This window comes from Eschrichtius robustus, chromosome 2, assembly GCF_028021215.1.
Source record: "Eschrichtius robustus isolate mEscRob2 chromosome 2, mEscRob2.pri, whole genome shotgun sequence".
NCBI lineage: Eukaryota > Metazoa > Chordata > Mammalia > Artiodactyla > Eschrichtiidae > Eschrichtius > Eschrichtius robustus.
Window position 1 is genome coordinate 28,303,858 of NC_090825.1, and position 11,373 is coordinate 28,315,230.

The window sequence follows — 11,373 nt, forward strand, 5'->3', positions numbered from 1 at the left end:
GTGAGAAGGTGGCTGTCTGCAAATCAGAAAGTGGGCCTGAGCAGGAGCAGAACCTGCTGGCACCTTGATCTGGGACTTGCAGCCTCCAGAACTGTGAGAAAATATAATACACCAGGGAAAAAGAGGGTGCTCTCAACCAAGTGAAATTTAGAGTTCAGATATTGCACTGGATTTCACTTTTTGTAATCTAAAATTTTCTGGAAAAGCAGTGAGTACTGTCTGAGATTTCCTCCAGGGTAGGGAACATACTATTAGTTTCCCAAGGAGGGTAAGAAAGAATTAAGTTGGCTTGTCTTATTCCCTTCCAGCTTGTGCTCATTTCATAAACTGACTTCACTTATTCCCAAGAGTTAGTCCTTTGGCACCTTCCTTCCACTGCCCTTTTCGCCTCCATGCTGGTAGTTCTGCCGACAACCCAGGAACTAACCCGTTGCTCCATCAGGTCACTGACCAGTGGTCCCGACCCCTCCCCGTGCAGGACCATGGCTCTGAGCACAGGTCTGGGGCCATGTGCCAACCCCAGCTCCACCCCTCACCAGCTGCATAACCTCAAGTTCTCTGTGCCTCACTTTACTCATCTGTAAAATAAAACACAATAGACCCTACTTCACAGAGCTGCGTGGTTCACGTGACATGAAGGAGGGTTTATGCAGCCCGGTGAGCGACACTGATCCTTATTTCTGCCCCAGTCTCCAAGGCCCGGCAGACAGGAAACTCCGATCAAGCCCAGCCCCTCCCGCCACAAACAAGCCACAGGCCTCAATGACGGGACCCTCCATTCCCCTCACTTCTAGTAGCTACCCCTCAGAAAAGAGGTGGGGGAATTTTGCGCTTATTTTCCCATCACTCTACTTAGAGACAACAAAATCTGTTTCCTTCCAACTCATAATAACCACCCTGTGTGGGAGAGAGGGGATATGGAAACAGAGAGTCTGCTAACGGAGCTTGAAATCAGTCTTCTAAGGGGTGTTAGGTGCCGGGCAGATGCAAAGACGCATGAGGTGCCCCTTGTGTAACACAGAGTTTACAGATGATAAGGGACGCAGTCCCAGCCCTGGTTCAGGGACAGCACAGCACAGTGTGCGATTCAGGGTTAAATTGTGTCGGGCCGAGTGGAGTTGGCTGAGAGACTCCACGAAGCCTGAAGCAGCCTAGAGGCCACATCCTGGCCATGACCATCCCACCTAGTCAAGGACACCAGGAGTGTCCTGATTGTGGGTCTTTCTTTCCCAGAGGATGTATATACATCCTGGGCGTGTCCGGTCATCAGGTCTGACGCATATCTTTTGGCTGGGGAATCACCAGATTGTCAAAATAAATGACTCAAACCTTGACCAGCTTTGATAACACAGGGGTGTTTCCTTCTGACAGTGTCCCCTTCTCACGGCTGCCACCACCTGCCTGGAGCTCCTTCGAGGTGCCAGTTTGGACAGCTTGGATGAAGGATCTCATGGGGACCTGCTTGAGCCCCAGCAAAGCTGTTCAGGGTGGGTGCAGGGGAAAGAAGCCGGTCCCACCAGATGCTCCTTGTGTCTCCTCTTCCTTCCCCAGATAGAATCTGTTGCCTCGGAGCATTAATTTAGCCACAGGGACCTCATCATACGCCAGAAGAGTTCCCCCCAGAGGAAATGGAAGTGTTTTTCCTGGCAGCCTGCCAAAGCATTCAGCTGCAAGAGGGGAGTGGTTCCCTTTGGCAATGCCATGCTGAGCCTCCCAGCTTCCTCCTTCAGGGCCCACACACTCATTTCCCCAACTGCAGAGATTGTCGGCTACTGATAGCTCACAGCCAACTCCCTCTTCAGGAACTGCCTTCTGCCAGAGGATGTGGTCTCTCCTCTGGGGACAGCCTGCATCCAGAGACTGGTCTATATGGGATACAAAGCCCTGTCCCCCCAGCCTCAGTTGGGACAGCTCTGCAGGGCCATCCCTGTAGATGCTCTAGAGGTCTCTGCAGGACCAGGTAAGGCCTCCATCACAGCTCAACTTCTCTCTTTGCCCAATCTGACTTCCCTCACCACCCCCCAAAAGGAGCTATTCCCAAAGCACTCTTCAACCAATCCACATGCAGAGTTCAGAGGCTCAGGGTCTATTCCTTGGAGACTCCAACCTGTACCAGTATGGCTGCCTGGAGGCTCTCCAAACCCCCTCTGCAGCTAGGCTTGACCCAAGTGAGGGTGAGGTATTGTCCCAGGAGTGGCAGCAGAAGGACATTTTTCTACTTCTGGGTCCACAAGAACTTGGCAGGGCTGATTCAGGGGCCAGACCTCCACCCCACTCCCCAGTCACGTTCCTTCTGACTGATCAACACCAGTGATATCACCTCTGCTTAAGCATCTTTCTTTACAATGGCCTGAAGCCTTTCGGGGCAGCTTCCTGAATTTCCATCACAAGTCTACAAAGCTCAGGAGCCCAGCTACCTCAAATGTCTGAAACAAAGTGCAAAGTCTTGCAACGTCCAAACTCCAAAGTCCCCGAAGTGCTCGAAGAGCCAGCCCTGCATCCTCAAAGGTTTGCGACATCATCTAGCCCTGTACTCCACCTGCTCTCTGGCCCCATCTTGGCATCTAACTGGCTATGAGAGCTGGACACCTCACCTTTCCTCAGTAATCCTTAGTTTCCTCATTTGTAAAATAGTGGTAATGAAGAGCACTCCATTTCTAAGCACTTTCTAGAATCATTAGTCCAACACCTACTGAAGGTGAGAATTCCCCTTGAACATGGTAACCATTTTCTGCTTGACCAGCCCCGGGACCCCACAATTTCATGACGCCCCCAGTTTATTGCTGTTTGCTCTAGTTCTTAGAAAGGTTTTCTTTATGACAAACTGGAATTTACCTCCCTGACTTTCTACCACTGGAACTAGTTCTGCCTTAGGGGCCATAAGAAATACATTTCAGCTTTGTTCTACCTGAAAAACTTTCAAATACCACTCCCTTCCACCACCAACAACCAAAACACCAGGTTTCTCTTTTCAGGCTAACCTTTCCTAATTCCCTTTTCATATAAGTTCCAGGTTCTCCAACATCCTGGTTGTTTTCCTCCAGGAAACTTCTAGCTTCATCTCTCAAGGTAAGGCCTAGAATGGAACTCAATATTCAAGATGCTTTCTGGATAATAATTTCATTTGTGCATTCAAAATAATTTTCAACTGGACTTCCCTGGTGGCGCAGTGGTTAAGAATCCACCTGCCAATGCAGGGGACGTGGGTTCGATCCCTGGTCTGGGAAGATCCCACATGCCACAGAACAACTTAGCCCGTGCGCCATAACTACTGAGCCCATGCTCTAGAGCCCGAGAACCACAACTACTGAGCCCGTGCACTGCAACTACTGAAGCCCACAGGCCTAGAGCCCGTGCTCCACAATCAAGAGTAGCCCCTGATCACTGCAACTAGAGAAAGCCCGTGTGCAGCAACGAAGACCCAACACAGCCAAAAATAAATAAAAATTTTAAAAAAACTTTATTAAAAAAACATTTGACTTCCATCAACTTCTTTACATCTATCTGTTCAGCAAGATGTTTGTATATTAAATATATTATGCCACTGCAAACCTAAAGATTTTCTTAGACTTGTGGGGTTTAATTGGGTTAGCATGCATCTGGCTGCAGTGATGAACACCCAACAAACAGTGGCTTAAGAAATAAAGATCTTTGATTATCTCACAAAATGAAATATGTACTCAGAGATTGGTGATTTGCGTTTTGTGGAGTTTTTTTTGTGTGTAGTTTTTGTTTTGTTTTGTTTTGTTTTGATTCAGGTTTGACGAGGGGCACTTCTGATTGCAACATTCTTATATATGTATTCTTGTGTGTGTGTGTATATATATATATATATATATTCTTGTATAATCACATTAAAGACAACAAAAAAAGGCAGGTCTCCTCACCCTCCCTCTCTTTATCATGGAGCAAAACCCTTCTCAGAAATTACGCCAGTTGACTTCCTCATATGTCTTATTGGCCATAACTAGTCATTGTGCCCGACACTAAACCAATCAGTGGTTATGGGAATTAGGATTACATACTCAACTGAGACCAGTCAGGGTGTATCCTGCTCTGACCACCATGGCCCCCCACTGCCCCCTGAGTTGGGGATGAGTCTTTCTTCCCTGAACATGCTGCCAAAGGAGAAGGCAGTATGGCATTGTGTAACACTCCACAGTATCTGCCATAGAACCTTAGGATACACAGTCACTTTAATGTAACCTAACCACCTTTCCAATAATCAAAGCTTCAAAGCTCTACTTAAATAAATGGGGACACAATTCTCCAAGAAACTATTAGAAAGTTTATACTTTATTCTTTATAATTTAATTCTAAAGTCTTCTCTGTGTTGCTTAGGTCACCCAGAATAAGAGGATTTTCTCTTCCAAAAAGTGGACTTTCCAATAATTAATGCCTTTTTCTCCCAAGATAAATATAGCCAATCCTTCCCCCGTCTTCATCATATGGTTTTGAAAACTTGCACAATACTAGCCATTCTTCTACAAATGTCTTCCAGTTTTCCTGCCTGGTGCCCACTGAATTCCAGGTTCCAGTATAGCACAGAAACCAACTATTGCTTCTGTTGTTTTAATTTAAGTTAATCTAGATTTAGCAGCAAAGGTAATGTATATTTACTGTACAAATACTTTAACAAGCTGGTGAGCTTTCAAAGATCACTATAAGATATTATCCTCTTTGGAATATTTTCTTCCCCAGTCTATCCTGAATCCACCCATCTCTTCAAGTTTATTTTCAGCTTTGCACCAGCATTATTCCTCTTCAATACCAGCTACCTAAAGCCATTATAATATCGCATGTGTGTTTCCAGAAACAGTGTTGACTCCAGATTTGAGAATATTCTCCAAAACCAATGGATTTGACTACTCGATTAATTGGTTCTCCCTTTGGCAATTTTGGAATTACCTTCCCTCTTTTAGATTCTATTTTTCTATTAATATAGCCCAAGATCACACTGGCTTTTCAGGCATCACGTTTTTTAAATCCCCCTCATCACAATTTCTTGATTCAGCTTATTACTACTGATAACAAGTATATATGTGTACTGCAGTTCATCCATGTCTCCTCCTTCTTGTAGAATTTGTTCAGCTGGCTCTGTGGGCCAAGTACATGGCCTTTAATCTATGCCTATAACATTTCATCTTCTTGGATTTGACCCATTGCTCTAACAAAAAGGTCTTTGGATACTGATTCTGTCATATAACAAAGTCAGTATCTCTCTCTTAACAAAGTCTAGGAACTGCTGTGAAGAATGTTCTGTAAATGTCAGACAGTAATATGTGACTCATGCTTGCTGCCAGGAATTTCAGACAATTTCACACTACATTTGTAGCTAAGCCTTTCAAATTCATGACCAAAGAGGGCTGCTTTTTCTGCATCTTCCTCTCCATTTTGCATGCCTAGTGAAACTGGCAAAGAATTTAGAGAAAACAGCTCTTCTAGGAATTCAAAAAAGGTAGGATGACCACAATTCCCTGTGCCCAGGAGGCTGGCCTGTACGATGTTGCCTACCTGAGCCCTCATATACAGTCCTTTGTGAAGCCTTTGTTTCCAGTGGCTTCCGCTCAGCCTAGATACCAAGTCCAAGTGCCTTTTCCATCTCTTTCCCCGGCTTTCACTTTCCTGCTCCCCCTGCCTCAAAAGGCCCTATAATGGGCTTAATAATGACCCCCAAAGACATCAGGTCCTCATCCCTGGAACTGGTAAATGTTAACATCTGTGGCAAGAAAGGATCTTTGCAGATGTGATTCAGTCAAGGATGTTGAGGTGGAGACATTATTCTGGATTATCTGTGTGGGCTTTAAATGCAATCACAAGTATCCTTCTAAGAGGGAGGCAGAGGGAGATTTTACTACCCACAGACAGAAGAGGAGGGGTCAGTGAGACCGTAGGCAGAGACTGGAGGGACGTGGCCACAAACCAAGGAATGCTGGCAGCCACCAGAATCCATAAAAGGCAAAGAACAGATTCCCGCTTAGAGCTTCGGGAGGGAGCGTGACCTTGCAGACACCACGATCTAGGCCCAGTAAAACTGATTTCGTACTTCCTGCCTCTAGAAGAGTGAAAGAACATATTTCTGTTATTTAAGCCAACAAGCGAAGTTTGTGGCCATTTTTTTAAAATTTATTTATTATTTATTTTTGGCTGTGTTGGGTCTTCGTTTCTGTGCGAGGGCTTTCTCTAGTTGCGGCGAATGGGGGCCACTCTTCATCGCGATGCACGGGCCTCTCACTATCGCGGCCTCTCTTGTTGCGGAGCACAGGCTCCAGACGCGCAGGCTCAGTAGTTGTGGCTCACGGGCCCAGTTGCTCCGCGGCATGTGGGATCTTCCCAGACCAGGGCTCGAACCCATGTCCCCTGCATTGGCAGGCAGATTCTCAACCACTGCGCCACCAGGGAAGCCCACGGCCATTTTTCATAGCAGCCATAGGAAACTAGTGCGGACCCTAAGGACCCCTCTAGGAAATGCTCAAGTCCTGATCCTTTTCTTCCCACTGCAGGTGCGTTGGAATTCCTCCTACATCCCGCATTCTGGGGTGCTTATATAAGCTTTTTTTTAATGCCCCCATATTTTTTCTCACAAATACATTTCATGCTCTTTTCATGCTCTTTTCATGCTCTTCAGCCTACCACATCACTGCTCCTTCACTCCTTTACCAGGAAGACCAGAACTGCAAGACTTGAACTCCCTCACATAGCTCCCTCTGCACCTTTTGATTAGTACCAGGAGCTATGCCTGGAAGAGAACTGCTCATGGCACAACTCCATGGGGCACCGTTCACATTACATCCTGTGTGAACGATGTTCTCTGTGGCCTGCCTGGAGGATGGACACACACACACACACACACACACACACACACACACACACACCCCTCTATTCCACCTGTCTGTGTTTTAGCTTACATACCTCACTTTGCTTCCTCGATCACTCTGGCAGGAAGTGCTCTTTTTCTTCTTTATCTCTTTCATTCTTCTTTCTGAAGTTATGAAGCTCCACGTTTCTTCTCCTATTAAGGCATTCCTACTATAGTTAGGACTTTGCCTCTCAGTATCGTCAGCTCTCAGGAGATAGGTTAGGTTCCATAAGCCTTTGTGTCCCCAGCGCACTTTTCCGTAGTTGCCACCATTACAGTGAGACCTAGATGTCAGCAGCCAGCCCATGGGTTTGCAAGTCCCCTAGCTTGCTGGCCTTTACGATTTATTCAAGATGGACATAAACTCCAAGCTCACAAAGAGTGGGATGAGATGGGCGTAGGTGAGTGGTCAGAAAGGTTTATGGCTCCTGGCTCCTCTGAATTCTGCTCCTTCTTCCATGCTTCCCTTTCTGCGCATCTCCTTTCTGTATAACATCTCCCCATTGTGCCTTTGAGGCTACTTCCTTCTTTTCCCCAAAGAACAATTAATACAGGGCTGCATGTTCAGGAAACTTTTTCTGACGGTTTGATGCAACTGGATGGGGCAGTTACATCCTAGTCTCCCACGGCCCAGCTTAAAACTGAACATCAGTCATGCCTCTTCTTGTAAGACACTGGTCAAGCCCACTGTCCAAGGCCCTCTGCAGGGTGGCCTCTCTCGTCTCATGTGCTCCTCTTTCTCTGCCCCTCGACAATCTTTAAGCAAAATGTCTTATTCTCAGTCATGCCAAGAAATTGAGCAACCTCCAGCTTTTTCCTAAACCCAGACTCCAGCCCATAACTCTGCTTACAGTCAGTCAAATGATTTGCCGAACAGGCCATGTGAGCCAGGTCTCCACCTCTAAGAAGCAACAGAGCAGACGTTTGAAATTATAGTTCTCTCTTTGTTCACAGACCCATTCAAATTCGTAGTCTGGGCTGACTTCTCTCCAGCCCCTGCTCAGCCCCACACTCCCCCAAAAAAAGAGGCAGAAGGAAGGGCACCTTTGCACTTTGCAACATTATTGGTTGAAGATGGGCTGTCCAAGCAGTCCATCTCTGGGGACTGGTTTTACTTTACCAAGAGATAATGGCCCACGGGGCAATCTCACTCTTTTTTAATCTGAGTGGGTTGGTTTTCTGTGAGGTTTAATCAGTGAAAGAGGAAATGAGCTAATGCAAAACTAAACCCCCCAAAGCCTCAGATCCTTAGGTTTTTTGAGTCATCGGTGCAGTGCTTTCCTTGACTTCACTGGAAAACAGAGAACAGGGAAGAAGAGGGTATGTTGGTTTCCTAGGGCTGCTATAACAAAGTATCACAGATTGGGTAGCTTCAAACAAGAGAAATGTATTTTTCCAGTTACGGGGGCCAGAAGTCTGAAATCAAGATGTCAACCAGGTTGATTCCTTCTGCGGGTTCCGAGGGAGAATCTGTTCCAGTACTCTCTCCTGGCTCCCTGTGGTTTGCTGGCAATCCTTGGCATTCCTGGGCTTGTTGAGGCATCATTCCAATCTCTGCCGCTGTCTTACATGCCTTCTTCCTGGGGACGTGTCTGTGTCCAAATTTCCCTCTTCCTCTAAGAACACAAATCATACTGGATTTAAGGCCCACCCTAATCCAGTATGACCTCATCTTAACTAATTACATCTGCAAAGATCCTATTTCCATTCTGGAGTTCTGGGTGGACATGAATTTAATGGGGGAGACATTATTCCACCCAGTACAGAAGGGAAAAGGGGTGTGGGCATGGTTGGCAGACTGCTGAAGTCCTCTCTTCTTTCCCATCAGCTGGTGCCCATCCTGAAGATGCATTTAAAAAGCAACATGGCAGAGCGGGTTAGATTCCAGACTCTCGGTCAGGGTCTGCGTGCGCACTTCAACCCTGCCTTCATATTATGTGAGCTGCTTCTCTTTCTTTGCCTCTGTCTCCTCACCTATAAAATGGAGATAATAAAAGGCGTACTTCAAAGGCTTGTCGTGAAGATCATGTGCATTCATCGATGTGGAATACTTGGAACAGTTCCCGGTACATGATTTGTGCTCAATAAATGTTACCAGCTGCCCATATTTTCTGAGTGCTTTTTGCTTGCAGGAGCCATTGGAGGAGGCATTAGGAACAAAAACTGACAAGCAAAGCTTCTGCCCCAAAGGTACTTGCCATCTAATAGCAGAGACTTTAACGATAAATGATACAAATTTTCATATGCTCATGCTAAGTGATGGGTGGCTTTGCTGGTAACTGAGAAGGAGGACAGCCTATGGCTTGGTAGCCTGTGTCCCCTCTGGGGACAGAATTCATAGAAGCACTTTCTACAAGGAGCAATGCCCTTCAGGATTCACGAGGATACTCAGGCAATATAAAACATTGACAAAGAGACAAGTACTTCTCCAAAGATCATCTCAAGCAATCCTCCCAATGACCTCAGGCTGTGCTTGTCTCATTTTACAGCTGGAGAAAAATGAGAATCAAACAGGTTAATGATTTCTCCAAAGTCACCAGGCAGATCCCGGTCTCGAAGCCAGTACTCTTTGCCCAATGCAAAAAAATCATTCAGCCGGACAGGCCCTGGGCCCATGAACGAGACAGCTGCCTGAAAGGAGGAGACGTCACCGGCTCCAGGAACGCTGCATCTCCTGATAATGACGACAAAGGTGACAAAGGTGATGTTATGCCTCAGTTGTGTCCACCCTGGGATTTTAAAAGTAGTTTGGGAATCGCTGAGAAAACTTTCCAAATAGGTTTCAAACTGAACTTGACTGCTCATCTTGTTACTGAATAAAAAGCGGCTGTCATTAAATAAGCCATTGAATGCCGAGTACATCCTGGCAGTGGGGGAAGGGCTGCTCATCACTTTGCCTGTGCTTGTGTCATGGAGCTTTGCTAGAAAAGTCAAATGCACATGATTTTGAACATCAGATTGTCTTCTTAAGAAACTCTTCCTCCAGATTTGAAGACCAATCCTTCTTAAACTTTTAACTTTAAGCTCCTTTATATTCAGCCTTTCTGGTCGTTCATGATCTATAAACAAGCTACTGAAAGTACAAGGAACACAGCTCTTTACATAAAGAAAGGAGCATTTCTGCATAAATGTAAGAATCCTTCCATAATACACTAACCCTGACTACATAGGTTCAAGTTCCAGCTCTGTCACTTTGGTAATTTATGTAAATTTTCTTTTAGAAATAATAATGTCTACCTCTTTGATATTAAATAAAGGATTAAATAAGGCAATATATAAAGGCTTAGAGCACTGCTTTATTTCTGATCAATCAAATGTTAGATTTTATTATAGGTCACAGTGCACTGATTATAAAATTTGTATGGAACCATAAAAGACCCCAAAGAGCCAAAGCGATCCTGAAAAAGAACAAAGCTGGAGGCATAACACTTCCTGATTTCAACAAAGCTATAGTAATCAAAACAGTTTGGCACTGACATAAAAACAGGCAAATAGATCAGTGGAACAGAATTGAGAGCCTAGAAATAAACCCTAGCATGTATGGTCAATTAATACTTGACAAGGGAGCCAAGAATACTCAATAAAGAAAAGACAGTCTCTTCAATAAATAATGCTGGGAAAATTGGATATCAACATGGAAAAGATTGAAACTGGACTCCTATCTTACTCCACTCACAAAAATTAACTCAAAATGGTTTAAAGACTTATATGTAAGACCTGAAGCCATAAACCTCCTAGAAGAAAACACCGGGGGAAACCTCCTTGACGTGAGTCTTGGAAATGATTTTTTGGATACGACACTTAAAGCACAAGCAACAAAAGCAAAAATTGACAAGTGGGACTACATCAAACTGAAAAGCTTCTGCACGGCAAAGGAAATAACCAACAAAATAGAAAGGCAACCTACAGAACGGGAGAAAATATTTGCAAGCCACATATCCAATATGAGGTTAATATCGAAAATATATAAGGAACTCATCCACTCAATAGATTCTGGAGTTTTCTTAAAGGGAGGCAATGTGTCTCCTCTCTCCATCCCCTTCACTGCCCCCAGTACTGTAGCAGAGGCAAGTTACCTTGGCAAATTTGGAGCCATGGTTGTTGACTTCAGGACCACTGTGCCTAGCTGGACGCTGCCTGGCCTCCACACTCTTCCCAGTACCATTTATAGGCACGTGGAACCAGGTGGTTTGCAGAACTAACTTGAGACATTACGTGTTTTAAAGAGTTGGAAGAACCAAAACAGAAAGAGCAAAAACAACGTGAGAAGAAAATTATCCCAATATGAGCCTGCTGCCCTTTGAGATTGCTTGGCTACCACCCCATCTATGTCCACGGGGAAGCAACATCCTGATGAAACACTCTTGGGAGGCGGCCAACATCCAAACATCCGTCACCAAGGCGGCTGGAGATGAGCTCAGTGAGACCCGCTTAAGGAGGAGCGTGCTTGCCTCCTGAATGCCATGCAGATGCGCCCACGACAGCCCTCATTCCTCTTCTTTGGCAGCTTCTTA

General features: G+C 45.4%; 1 long non-coding RNA gene across 3 annotated transcripts in view; it reads right to left on the reverse strand.

The window, feature by feature from the left end:
• The window catches only part of LOC137759230 (uncharacterized), a 28,003-nt gene extending 16,913 nt beyond the window's left edge, over positions 1-11,090 (reverse strand). For all 3 annotated transcript variants that reach the window (XR_011073064.1, XR_011073063.1, XR_011073062.1), the window contains exons 1-2: positions 10,936-11,090; positions 6,913-9,533 (exon numbers count right to left, since the gene is read on the reverse strand). This is a non-coding gene — a long non-coding RNA (uncharacterized lncRNA). The remainder of the gene's footprint in view (positions 1-6,912; positions 9,534-10,935) is intronic.
• Positions 11,091-11,373: the final 283 nt, after the last annotated feature.